Genomic DNA, 14,090 nt, shown 5'->3' with positions numbered 1-14,090 from the left:
GTATTTGTCCCTTCCTCTAAATTTCTGTTACTCTGAATTAAAGGATTTTGTCTTTGGAAGGAAGTTGTGGGTTAAATGATTCAGTCACAGGCAAAACACGCGGTTGTCACTGGATGTTTGGTTTATTCGGCAACTTCATCTTTAAAACTGCAAGATGGAAGAGTTAGTCTGTGTTGTGGAAATGAGTTAAGCACACCAAAATAAAGGAAACTGATTAGGCCTTTGGAGTTAACATCCACAAGTTGCTCTAAGTTATTATGTGAATAAACATTATTACCCTTAAATTGAACACATAAAGCTATCTTCCATTCTAAATAAAATCCACACTCTATGTGGACCCTCAAAGTTGAAAACCATTGTTGAATCAAACAACAGTGTTACAAGCATGTGAAAGCCTAATCAACCATCTGTCCACCCACTTTCACACAAATTGGGAAACAAAAAAGAGAGAACGCCAAAAAGGCTGAGAGTGAGAATTCCAACTACACAGGAAAGTAGTGAATCCTATTCTGTAGAACCAAGTACCTGAGAAACCCCAAAGGCAATGGCTGTTTCTCTGCTTTAGAAATAGAATCATACGTTCTTGTAACTGAAGTATCCAGTCTTCAGCATCAGTTGGAATCTTTCCATTTTACTGAAAAAGATCTAAAGCCCAGAGAGGGTAAGTTGCCTACTCAATATTACTCAATTTAATTGGAAACAAATCCGGGATTCAAACTCAGACCTAGAGTTTCATGTACTTGCCAGCATGTGGCTAGAGTTAATCTTTACGTAAACTCTTCAGCGTCAGAATTCTTTGACTTAGCAGCTTTGCCTACATGGTTTGACTGATCTATAAAATTGAGCTTGGCATTAGCTAGCAAGGTATTGCTTTCAGAGGACATTTCATTCTACTTGTTCAAGGATTCCTGTTGCACAACTTTAATCTCACACAGTTAGGCTTCATACACAAGATCCAGGCAATTCTGGTTTGGTCTCTGGTGCCACAATGCTACCAAGTGCATTCATCTTCAAAAGTGCCAAAGACTCCACTTTTTTGTATGGGTTAAAAAGCTCCTGTTGTTAAGATTGCAATGTTATGGGTGAATTGAAATGGGAGAAGTAAAATGAGGGGCCAGCGGCTCTGTGGTGTAGCAGGTAAAGCTGCCGACTGCAGTGTTGGCATCCCACATGGGCCCAGCTGCTCCACTTCTGATCCAGCCCTCTGCTATGGCCTGGAAAGTACTGGAAGATGGCCCAAGTGTTTGGGCCCCTGCACCCGTGTGGGAGACCTGGAAGAAGCTCCTGGCTCCTAGCTTTAGAAAGGCCGAACTCCAGGCATTGCAGCCATTCCAGCAGATGGAAGACCTTTCTCTCGGTCTCTGCCTCTGCCTCTCTGTAACCTTGCCTTTCAAACAAATAAATGAATCTTAAAAAAAAAAAAAAAAGTAAAATGATGTCAACATTAATAGTAAAGGACTCAATTACAAATTCCAACATTTAAGCTGGAGAACAGTCTACACATGTGAAGGGAAGACTTTGTTAAGAACAAAAAAAGACAAAAAAGGAAATTTATAACGTGGGTTGGATTGCAGGGGGGAGAAAGTAAAGGAAATTGCTTCAACAAAGACACAAAAAAGAAAAAGAGTGTACCAAAAAATTGGGGAAAGTTAGATCAGCTGAAGTAAGAAAGCAGATTCATTTTAGAACCATAGCAAGCTAAAGAGACATAGTAGAACCATTGATGCGGGGCCTGAATTTGAGCCCAAGAAATGTATTCTAATACCAAAGCATCCTGGATGTAATTAGGTTGGGGAGAGGAAGGAAACGACAAGGAGACATAGTATTGTCAGATGCTGAAGAAGCAAGAGGGATTTATAAAGGACGGATGGTCTTCAGTGCCATTAAGGAAAAGGCCTGGATTCAGCGAATAAATATGGGGATCCAAGAAGAATAAGAAGCCCCAGATGACTTTAGGGTTGTACCAAGAGTCGATAACCATATCAAGGACCTCAGCCTCTTAGAACAACAAAATGCTCAGCACTCATGGGGACAGCCTCTAAATTACTACTACGGCAGCAAGATAGTTTGCTAAGGGAGATTGTCCTCCTCACATCTTCATTCTGGAAAACTGCAGTTTTCAGAATTAAAAGTAAGAAAGGGTGCCAGCGCCAAGGCTCAGTGGGTGAAAGCCCTGGCCTGCAGTGCCAGCATCACATATGGGCTCGAGTTTGAGTCCTGGCTGCTTCCCTTCCAATCCAGTTCTCTGCTACGGCCTAGAAAAGCAGTAGAAGATGGCCCAAATCCTTGGGCCTCTGTACCCAGGTGGAAGACCCGGAAGAAGCTCCTGGCTCCTGGCTTCAGATCAGCCCAGCTCCAGCCATCACAGCCATTTGGGAAATGAGCTAGCGGTTGGAAGCTCTCTCTCTTTCTCCCTTTCTCTCTCTCTCCCTCTGCCTATTCCTCGCTATAGCTCTGCCTTTCAAATAAATAAATAATAAAATCTTTAAAAAAATAAAAAAAAAGAAAGAAAGAAAAGTCTCACTCTCTCCCTGTCCATGGGTCTGATGCTGGTGTTTTTATGCTCTACCTATTATTTCTCTGTCAGCCTCACTGACATAAAAGTGTTCAATGGAAAGTCTATACTGTTAACAATAAGAAATGAATCAATAGTTGTTTGTTAAATACATACCAAATAGTACTCAAAACTCTGCTAGTACTGTAGGATAGGAAAAGTAGAAAAAAGACTTCTATCTTTAAAAAATTAAATTCTAGTTGAAGGAAAAAAGGTCAATGCAGGGGCTGGCATTTTGGCAAAGAAGGTTCAGCCACCACTTACAAGGAATATCAGACTGCCAATTTGAGTCCTGGCTGCTCCACTACCAATCCACCTCCCTACTAATCCATGGGCAAAGGTGGTGGATGATAGTCTGAGTGCTTGGACCCCTGCCTCACATGTGGGAAACCTAGCTGGAGTTCCTGACTCCTAGCTCCTGGCTCCAGGCTTCGGCCTGGTCCAGCCCTGGATGTTGCAGCCATTTTTGGAATGAACCTAGAGATGCAATCCCCTCTCCCCACCCCTCTCTCCCTGTGTGTGTGTGAATGTATACATTTGTGTGTGTGTGTGTTATTCTGCTTTTCAAATAAATAGTCACTGCATCTGACATAGAAAATACATGCCATGGACAGTGAGACCAACTGGTGTGGACTGTTGTGTATGTTCACACAGAAATAGTGAGGAATAGAATTCAATGGATTGAAGTGATATAATCTATAAAGTTATTCATGCAACAAATATTCATTCATCTTTGAGCACTGTTCTAGGGGCAACCAAAGGTAAATTCATAAAGGAAATATCCCCTGCTCTCAGGAGCCCTAAGGAGAGGCCAATCTCTTTGTGTTTGAAACTACAAAAAAAAAAAGCTACTTATGTTCAGAGGGTAAGAAACAAGGAAGAAAGAAAGGACAATGAAGTAGGGAAGGTTAAGTAAGACTTTGTGGGCAAAAGGGGTTTCTGAGTTCAGGTTGAAGAATGGATATTTGAAAGATTTGCCATTTTGGAATCCAGGAGGGAATGACTGGGACGTGAAAAAGGAATGGAAGCCTCCATGATAATCCAGGCACAAGATTATATGAAGTAGACAAAGTTGATGACAAAGTTAACAAGGTGGACAAAATGCCAAGAAGATCAAGTATGGAGTATTTATAAGGGACGGTAGACGGTATTGCTTGGAAAGGGTCCTTAGTGTCGGCTGCAGCAGAAAAGTCAAGAAAAGCATTAAAGTTCACACACCCATGCTGTGTGTGACCTGCAAGAGGAGCACTTCTGTAGATTGGAGTGCTAAGAAGTGAGGAAATGTGGTAGGTAAACTTTAACTGTAAGAGTCCATACAACACAAAATGTACAAAACATACATGTGTTTCAAGGCCATTTATGTTTTTGAGATACTATTGAATTCCTAGCCTCATTTAAATATTCCATTCATAGCTAAGGTTTTGTCTCCATACTGAAGGGAGAATGAAACTTACACCTTAAAGATATATCCAATATGTCTTTCTGGAACAAAAAAAAAAATCAATTACATCAATGACTCCTTGGTTTAACTGTACTCAGAGAACCTTTGCTCTCACTTCTGGGAAATGGTAAGAGCCTAACAGTAGAAACACTAAGACAAACATGGTACCATATTGCTTATGTCTTCATCATCCATGTGGGCTATAGATGTGATCGTGGATAGTATATATTCTCACTGAACTCCAGGTTTAACTGGGAAAGACTAGCTCACATCTTGTGCTTGCAGGCATACAGGTTAGCATATATCTATATCTATATATCTATATCTATATCTATATCTATATCTATATCTATATCTATATCTATATCTATCTAGGACAAATACCATTCTGTGAGATGCACATGAATAGTTACCATGACTCCAACTGGTGTTTCCACAGTCTGGAAGAAGACAACAGTTCAACTAGATGTTCTTTTGTTCAGCAAACTGCATGACAGTTAACGAGAACTTCCCTCCCCTGGAAACACTAGATTAACTTGGTAAGGCGGAAGGAGAAACTGAAGTCCCCTCCATCAACAGATTTGAAGCCTGAGCATCTCAAAGAAGCAAATCTGACTCTGGCTTAGATGTGCCCACACATGCACATTCATGCCTTCTCTCCATTGTGTGATGTCGGTTGGTAGAGTGTATTAATTTGCTAGGTGTTATTGAAAGATTGAATGCTATTAGCACTCTCTTTTATTTGGAATATACTTCACTTTGTGATCCATTGGGAGCAGTTAATCTCTTGGGATGGTTTGAAAAGCTTCATTAAATTCAATGAAAGAAAAATAACTGTAAGTTATACTAAAAATAATCCTGAAATTTACTATGTTTGATTCTTTGGCCCAAATGCTTCTAAAGTCAGTAGTGACCAAGGATTCCTAGCATTAGTGAACAATTACCATATTGCTTAAATCAACACCATATTAAGCCTTAAAAGCCTTCTTGTTATTGGTACTGAAAGAGGCCAAAATCATCAGTAGCCTGGGAAGCATAAAATGTATTCTCTGTTGATGAAATGATCTCTTTAAATTAGGGTTTAGCTTATCAACACTATAATGTGAGAGAATTTGCTTTATCATTGCTACCTTCTGGCCTAGAGACAGAAGCATTTTATTCTGTGGTTCATCCTGTACCTTTTATCAAGGATAAATTCATGTTTTTGTTTAAAAACAAAGAAAGCTTACATAATCTCGCCTCATGATTAGCCCTTTCAGTAATTATCGGTTGCTTGGAATCAGTGTCAGCCAACCAAGTTCAGATGGCAAAAAAAAAAAAAAAAAAAAAAAGATGTTTTATCTGCAATGATGTGATTTAGAAGACTGTGTGGTTGGAAGGTATAACTATGCACACACAGAGAACGTATTTATCTAATTTGACTGCAAGTGATTTAATTAATGTTTGTCAAGCACTTTGAACATGAAAAGAACTATCTGAAAGCTGAGAGCTATTACTCATAATCATTTTTGCTATTTGTTGAACTAAAATTAACATAAAAATGTGATATTCTTACATTATCTTTGAGAGAGATGCTCCTATTCTAGCAAACTCATGACATTCACTTTTTAGAAAGTCTCATTAAAACTTGAAGGCTCTGGTTTCCGAAAGTCAAGCTTCAAGCTGGTTGGGTACCATCCATCAGTAGAATTTGAAGCAAACAGGCTAAATAAACAACAGTGACAGCTTGGGAAAGTGTATGCACCTGTTTATTGAGAAGATGTTAACAGGGGCAAATCTAAAATAAGAATACATACCGTAACCTGATTTTCAAGAAGTTTTCATGCATGCCTACACTTAAAATTACCAATATCATCATCTTCTAATTCTTCCTCCAAAGAACAACTACTAAGGGGCCTTGGTTACAATCTAGGAGGAAAAGGAAAAAAGAAAAAGTGCCTATTTCAAAGCTTTGATGAGAGGCAAACATGGTGTTTTCCATTATTGCTTTTTTTTTCCCCAAGTCAAGAACATGAACAATTGACAAAAGAGGAAGAAATCTTGAAAAAGTAAGGAGCCTGGACAAAGTCCATTTTCTTATTCTTTTTCTTCTTTTTTAAATTTTTTTTAAGAAAGCTTTTATTTAATGAATACAAATTTCATAGGTACAGCTTTAGGAATATAGCACTTCTTCCCCCCATACCCACCCTCCCACCCCCATTCCCACCCCACCTGCTACACCCTCTCCCATTCCATTTTTCATTAAGATTCATTTTGACTTATCTTTATACACAGAAGACCAACTCTATAGTAAGTAAAGATTTCAACAGTTTGAACCCACAAAAGTCCATTTTCTAACATTATTTTCTACATAGAACTTTTAGCAGCACCTACAAAGGGTTGGTTTAGTATTTTTCCAACTTTCTAGTACTATTAAGGCAGAAGGAACTCCCTGGCAGAAAGAAAGGATGACTCCAAAAGATGGCGAATTTCCTATATGAATTGTTTTAATGTGGATTTCATTTTATTTATACTCTAGTCCCTTAAAGAGAATTCTCACTTGCACCCCAATGCAGTCTTCTTTCCAAGTGCATCACACAAAACACATACCTTCTTCATGGAATAAACTTGATTAAAGCACTTAACTGAAATTTATATATGGGCTTGGAAATCTGCTGTATCAATAAGCTTCCCCATGATTCTATGGTTAGTAAAGCTCAAGAAAGACTTCGAGAAGAGGTATTACCTTGTCTAATTCATTCTTAGTACAGATCTCACTTGTAATCAGATGTAGAAAGGAGAAAGATATACACCAAAGATTAGGTGGCTCTCTTCCAATTTCCACACTCACATAGTTAGATTGGGACCACATGACTAGCATTGCTAAATGGGCTTGAGGAGAAATAAAGTGTGCCTCTTCTGGTCTTAGACTCCTAAGGGTACATTTCCCCTCTACTTCTATTTTCCAGATGTTGAATCTCTGAGGTAGGCAATTGTGGCTCACTGGGAACTGGTCTGGAAAGCAACTGCACTCTAAGACACTTCTTAAAAAGTAAAAAATTGAGGCACTCTGGTATGGAATGCGACCATTCCAAGCAGTGTCTTGATCACTGTGCCAAACAGCCACCTTTTAACAGACTTATATTTTAATTTTAAGTGACAATTAAATTTCAACTGCAAAATGATAATTTGAAGTATGGATCGGTGCAGCTCCAGCCATTGTGGCTATCTGGGGAGTGAACCAGCAGATGGAAGACCCACACTGCCTCTATCTGCCTCTGCCTCTCTTTAACTCTGCCTTTCAAACAAAATAAATAAATATTTAAAAAAAAAAGCAGAAAGAATGCAGTCTCAGGGAACAGTTAGGGAGAAAACAGCAGAGGAAACTCCACAATAATTGGAGGGACACAGTGGGCTTACGTAGAAAGCGAGGACACACACAATTCAGGAATCCTGCAGCTGAGAGCCTCTGCACCACACTGGAGAGTGAGGTGAGAGCAGACTGCAGCAGCCCAAGCCACTGGCAAAAAAGCTGCAGGAAGAGTCTACAGGGAATCTGGCTTGGAGCTCTGTGGGGGATAGTGTACCTGCCAAACTAGAGGAGAAAAAACAAAGGGTGGGGGGACACACTTTCTCTCCCCCCGATCACCCTGCAATGGCATCCTGTAACAAGCTGATAGAGAAACAGTGCCATTTTGGACATATGTAAAGCTGTACCAGCTCGTGTCCATGCCCAGCAACCAGCCAAGTGGAGACTCCTGAGTCTTGTGGAGAGAACAGATGGGGCTGGGTGCCATCTTACTAGTTAAAGTGATCAGCTTAAGTTCATAATTGATCATAAAAGATAGAATTAAGTGTCAAAGTTATCACATAAATAAGACCAAGTGTCTGCTAATAAAAATAGAATTAAAAAGGAAAGAACAATCCAACATGGGAAGCGGGACACACAGCAGACTCGTAGAATGACAAATGCACTAAACAACACTCTGACCCCAGAATCAGCCCTTAAGGCATTCTGGTCTGGCTGAAAAGCCCATGATAGCATTCAGGCATGGAAAGCCAAGACACTGTGACAAAAAATGGCCTACATGAAAGATCTCTGTAAGTGAGATCCCAATGGAAAGAAGGGACCTTCAAAGAAGGAGGTACCTTTCTCTGAAGGGAGGAGAGAACTCCCACTTTATTTATGGTCCTGTCTAAATACTGACAGAGTTTGTGGACCCAAAAGGCTTCCATAGCCTTGGCAGCTCATGACAAGAGCCTTGGGCGATCTTAAATAAGAGTGTCAATTGCTAAATCAACAACGGGAGTCACTGTGCGCTTGCTCCCCATGTAGGACCTCTGTCCTTAATGAGTTGTACTATGAGAATTAACGGTAAAACTTGTCTTCAAACAGTACTTTATACTCTGTGTGTCTGTGTGGGTGCAAACTGCTGAAATCTTTACTTAGTATAGAGTTGATCTTCTGTATATAAAGATAATTAACATGAATCTTAATGCAGAATGAGATGGGAGAGGGAGTAGGAGGTGGCATGAGAGTAGGGGTGGAAGAGCAGGTATGAGGGGGAAGAACTGCCATATTCCAAAACTATACGTTTGAAATATATATTTATCAAACAAAAGCTATTTTTAAAAAAAGATTTATTTATTTATTTGAAAGTCAGAGTTACACAGAGAGAGGAGAGGCAGAGAGAGAGAGAGAGGTCTTCCTTCCCATGGTTCACTCCCCAATTGGCCACAATGGCCAGAGCTGTGCCAATCTGAAGCCAGGAGCCAGGAGCTTCCTCTGGGTGTCCCACGTGGGTGCAGGGGCCCAAGGACGTGGGCCATCTTCCACTGCTTTCCCAGGCCATAACAGAGAGCTGTATCAGAACAGAACAGCTGGGAGTTGAACTGGCGCCCATATGGGATGCCAGTGCCTCAAGCCAGGGAGTTAACCTGCTGGGCCACAGTGCCAGCCCCTAAACAAAAGCTTTCTAAAAAATAAATAAATAGCCGGCACCGCGGCTCACTAGGCTAATCCTCCGCCTTGCGGCACCAGCACACTGGGCTCTAGTCCCGGTCAGGGCGCCAGATTCTGTCCCGGTAGCCCTCTTCCAGGCCAGCTCTCTGCTGTGGCCAGGGAGTGCAGTGGAGGATGGCCCAAGTCCTTGGGCCCTGCACCCCATGGCAGACCAGGAGAAGTACCTGGCTCCTGCCATCGGATCAGCGCGGTGTGCTGGCTGCAGCACGCCAGCCACGGCAGCCATTGGAGGGTGAACCAACGGTAAAGGAAGACCTTTCTCTCTGTCTCTCTCTCACTGTCTACTCTGCCTGTCAAAAAAATAAATAAATAAATAAATAAATAAACCAAATTTAAATAGGAAAAATAAAATAAACGGGTAAAGGACTTAAACCGACATTTTTCAAAAGAGGAAATCCAAATGGCCAACAGATACATGAAAAATGTTCAGGATCACTAGTCATCAGAGAAATGCAAATCAAAGCCACAATGAGGTTTCACCTCACTCCAGTTAGAATGGATTTCATACAGAAATCTACAAACAACAAATGCTGGTGAGGATGTGGGGAAAAGGGTACCTTAATCCACTGTTGGTGGGTATGTAAACTGGTAAAACCACTATGGAAGACAGTGTGGAGAAACCTCAGGAATCTAAATAGACCTACCATATGACCTACCAGCCATCCCACTCCTGGGAGTCTACGCAAAGGAAATGAAATCAGCAAAGAAGAGTTGTCTTCACTCTCCTATTTATTGCAACTCATTTCACAATAGCAAAGACACAGAATCAACCTAAATGCCTGTCAACTGAAGACAGGATAAAGAAATCATGGGATATACATGCTAAGTAATACTGCATAGTGGTAAAAAAAAAATGAAATCTGGCCATTTGCAACAAAATGGATGGATCTGGAAAACATCATACTTAGTGAAATAAGCCAGACACAAAGGGATAAATACCACATGTTCTCTCTGACCCATGATAACTAATAGAGCACCTAAAAGGAAATCTGGAGAAGTGAAATTTACACTTTGAGGAGCAATGACTTGAACAGCCCTTGTCTTGACTATCAAGGAGAAGGTTTTATTTCTCTTCTTCATATTATTTGTTGAACTTTTTGCTTAACATAGAGTTAACCACATGAGTATAAAATCAATTGAAAATACATCTCAGTAAAAAATAAACGTCTGAATAATGACGGAGGAGAAAGTTTGTAATTATAAAGCTGTATAGTTTTGCACACATTCCAATGGACTTACTTCTAAGCGTACAGTTTGAAAACTTGCCATGGGATCCCAAATCCCATTTAGCTGTGTCTTAAAAATGCCATCATAAGTGTTAAAGTGAGCATATTAATTTTTAAAGTGATCAATAGATGGGATCATATAAATAAGATCAAGTGCCTGGTAATAATAATAGAAAGAATTAAAAAGTAGAGTATGTTCCAACATGGGAAGCAGTTCACATAGCAGGCACAGAATGACAATTACTTTAAACAGCACTCTGACCTCAGAACCAGCCCTTAAGGCATTCTGGTCTGGCTGAAAAGCACATGAGAGCATTTCAGGCATGGAAAGCCAAGACACTGTGGTAAAAATTGTCCTACATGAAGGATCTCTGTGAGAGAGACCCCAGTGGCAAGAAGTGGCCATCAAAGAAGGATGTACTTTTCTCTGAAGGGAGGAGAAAACTTCCACTTTGTTTATGGCCTTGTTTAAATACTGCCAGTGATTGTGGTTTTTTTTTTTTTCTTTGACAGGCAGAGTTAGACGGTGAGAGAGAGAGAGAGAGAGAGAGCAAGAGAGAAAGAGAAAGGTCTTCCTTCCGTTGGCTCACTCCCCAAATGGCCACTATGGCCGGCATGCTGCACCAATCCAAAGCCAGGAGTCAGGTGCCTCCTCCTGGTCTCCCATCTGGGTGCAGGGCCCAAGCACTTGGGCCATCCTCCACTGCCTTCCCAGGCCACAGCAAAAAGCTGGACTGGAAGAGGAGCAACCAGGACAGAATCCGGTGCCCCAACCGGGACTAGAACCTGGGGTGCTGGTGTCACAGGCAGAGGATTAGGCAAGTGCGCCACGGCTCTGGCCCAGTGATTGTGGATTCAAAATGTTTCCACAGCCATAACAGCTCATTTCAAGAGCCTCAAGTGATCACTGGCATCATACATAAGCATGTTAATTGTTGAATTAACAACAGGGACCATTGTGCACTTACTTCCCATGCAGGACTTCTGTCCTCAATGAGTTGTATTATGAGAGAGAATTAACTGTAAAACGTGTTCTCAGTTTGTGTGCGTGTGCTTGTGTGTATGCAAATTGTTGAAATTTTACTTATTGTAGAGTTGGTCTTCTGTGTATAAAGTTAATTGAAAAGGAATCTTAATGGAGAATGGGACTGGGAATGGGAGAGGTAGGAGGAGGTGGGATAGGAGTTTAGGTGGGAAGGTGGGTATGGTGGGAAGAATCACTATATTCCTAAAGTTGTACTCATGAAATTTGTACTCATTAAATAAAAGGTTTCTTTGGAAAAAAAAAAGAAAAAGTAAAAATAAACCTTTAATTTTTTTTAAGAGCTGAGTGGTCAGTGTTGTTAGCTACCCTAGCATTGTATAGGCTGTTCTGTAAATACAATTTGACTTAGATGAACTTCTTTCACAATTGCAGAAATTGTATTTTAAATTTGGGTTTTAAATAGATAGTAAAGAAATAATGGAATGAATAATGTGCATTTACTAAAAAAATCATTTGAGTGCAAATGGAGATATAAAAATCATAAATGGCATGTTGCATTATATGAAAAAAAATGCTCTTAAATGTAGTTCAGTTCCGGATTTACTTTCTAATCCTCCCTTAAATTAAAGAATTAGAGAAATCTTCAGGCGACCATACCTAGAAAAGCTATATTTGCCCTTGCCATGGCTAGATTCTCTTCCTTTCTTCTCCACCCTGCTCATGCATCATTGACAGACCACTTTATGTGTTCCCAGTTAAATGTTGCTCCCTTATCTAAAGCTTGTCACAGTGGATTGATTACTTTTTTGTGTTTGCTGCTTAAAGTTCACTCTGTAAGCTCTTCAACTAACTTTCCATGGCATTAGGAGCTAATATTCCTAATGTATTACTGCACAAATGTGTTACTGCACAATACCGAAACAAAGAGATTTCCTGCTCCTTGTGATTTGGACTCTGCCCTCACACACCTGGGTCCAGCACCTATGGAAAAGATAATTACACAGCTTTGGTGGAGGGGATGAATGATGGAAGGACAACTTCCACAGAGGCCAAACAGTTGGCACAAGTCATTGATCTATACTACGTACTCAGCTACCCCTCAAGCATTCTGTTTGACAGCAGAAGGCCAGTTTTTGCTATTGGATCATTCAAAAATCACTGTTTGAATGCTGCATAGCACATAAAGAAAGAAAAGCTTACATTCATGGGTCTTCGAGCACTATGGAGACTCGTTTGTCAGTGACTATGTCCATACTAACCAATCTTAGGGCTGCCTCAAATCTTTTTTTGAAACAAGGGGTAATAAGCAAAACATAAGCTAGCTACAGTTGGCTTCTCCCCTGAGTAGAGCACAGTTAATAACATTTCTTATGTTTTAACACATCACCTTTCCCTTAATTCACAGACCAAATTGGGGGCAGGAATCATGTACTGTTTTCTTTTTCCTGATGCCTTTTCAATAATTCATTGAACAAATTCACATAACATTCCTGGAGTGGAGTGGAGTGGAAGAACCATATGAAATGGACTCATTGAAATCTTTTTCAGTCATATTTAGTATTTATTTATCCCCATTTTGAAGTGAGGCCATGCTGCTTTTGTTCCTATAGAAAAGAAGTTATGTTTTAAAGAAAGCTTTACAAAAGGGAAGCCGATCTTGATATTATCAAACTTCCCTCTTTTCTTTTAGCAGAATATTTGAGAAAATGCCAATTGGTGTCGCCTATCATCAGAACTTTTCAGGATCTGATTGCTTTTGAAAATTAACTTGCATGAAACTATCTGACTTTCTTTAACAGATGATATATTCCTCTTTGCACCTACATTTCTCTCTGCATACTGAAATAGCAAGGTTGCATCAAATGTTTTCGAGGAAATGATGCAATAACTAAAATGCCCCACCACTCTGCTGGTGGTGGGAATGTTGGTATAAAACCAGGCATCCATATTCTTTTGTGGGGAGTGTTAACCAGAATGCCATTTTTGTCTAGCCTGTCACTGGATTGTTTTGTAATTAGAAGATTCACTCTAAAATGAAAATCTGAGGTTGATGAGGCAGAACCAGCTGTGTTTTAAAGGGAAATTCTTATTAGTACAAAATATTGGAGAACAAACAAAATCAATTTTTACAGGCAGATTAACCAAATTGTTCATTATTGTAGTAAACATTGCAAAAATCAAGAGGATGGACTATATTACGGACTATATTAGCCTTATCCAAGCAAGAGAATGAAGCACTATGATCCAATTTATACACAATAATTGTTCATACTAGCATTCTCATAGTTTGGGCAGTGACTCATTTTGTTCAATGTGACTTTTGTTCTTTAGGATTGACTGCTATTAGAAAGCAGAAGCAGCAAAAATAAAATAGAATTTTACCAGACTAGCTTTAGGTGGACTTTTTAAAAAGTACATGAATATTGAAAATGAAGCAAAAGACTACTAGTGTTAGATAATTTGGTACCTTTACATCTTTACTGTAGGCTTGATTATTTGAAAAGTAATGTTGTTTCTCCTGAAGGACAGTTAGTAAAATATATTTTGGTAATCTATCATTTTAGAATTTGAAAAAATTGAACACAAAAATCAAGTTAGTGAAACACAAGTTTTCCCCCTCTCATTAAACATTCCTGCCACTTGGTCTTCATTTGAGGAAAGATTGCATGTTAGAGAAGAAGGAATTACAAAGGAAGAGTTTAATAAAGTAATTGACTAATAGCAAATCACTACTAAAAGCAAATTATTTTATAAGGCATTAGACTGAGTGGATGACAAAAGATTGGGTGAAAAACCCCTGCCCCAAAGTACCGTTTTCAAGTTTTCAAAATTGACAAAGGATTGAAGTGTTAGTGCAAAACTACAGATACACAGAAATTATT

Source organism: Oryctolagus cuniculus, chromosome 3, assembly GCF_051225735.1.
Source record: "Oryctolagus cuniculus isolate XC-2025 breed Fujian yellow rabbit chromosome 3, ASM5122573v1, whole genome shotgun sequence".
Classification (NCBI taxonomy): Eukaryota; Metazoa; Chordata; class Mammalia; order Lagomorpha; family Leporidae; genus Oryctolagus; species Oryctolagus cuniculus.
Note: the sequence above shows the minus strand (reverse complement) of the source record.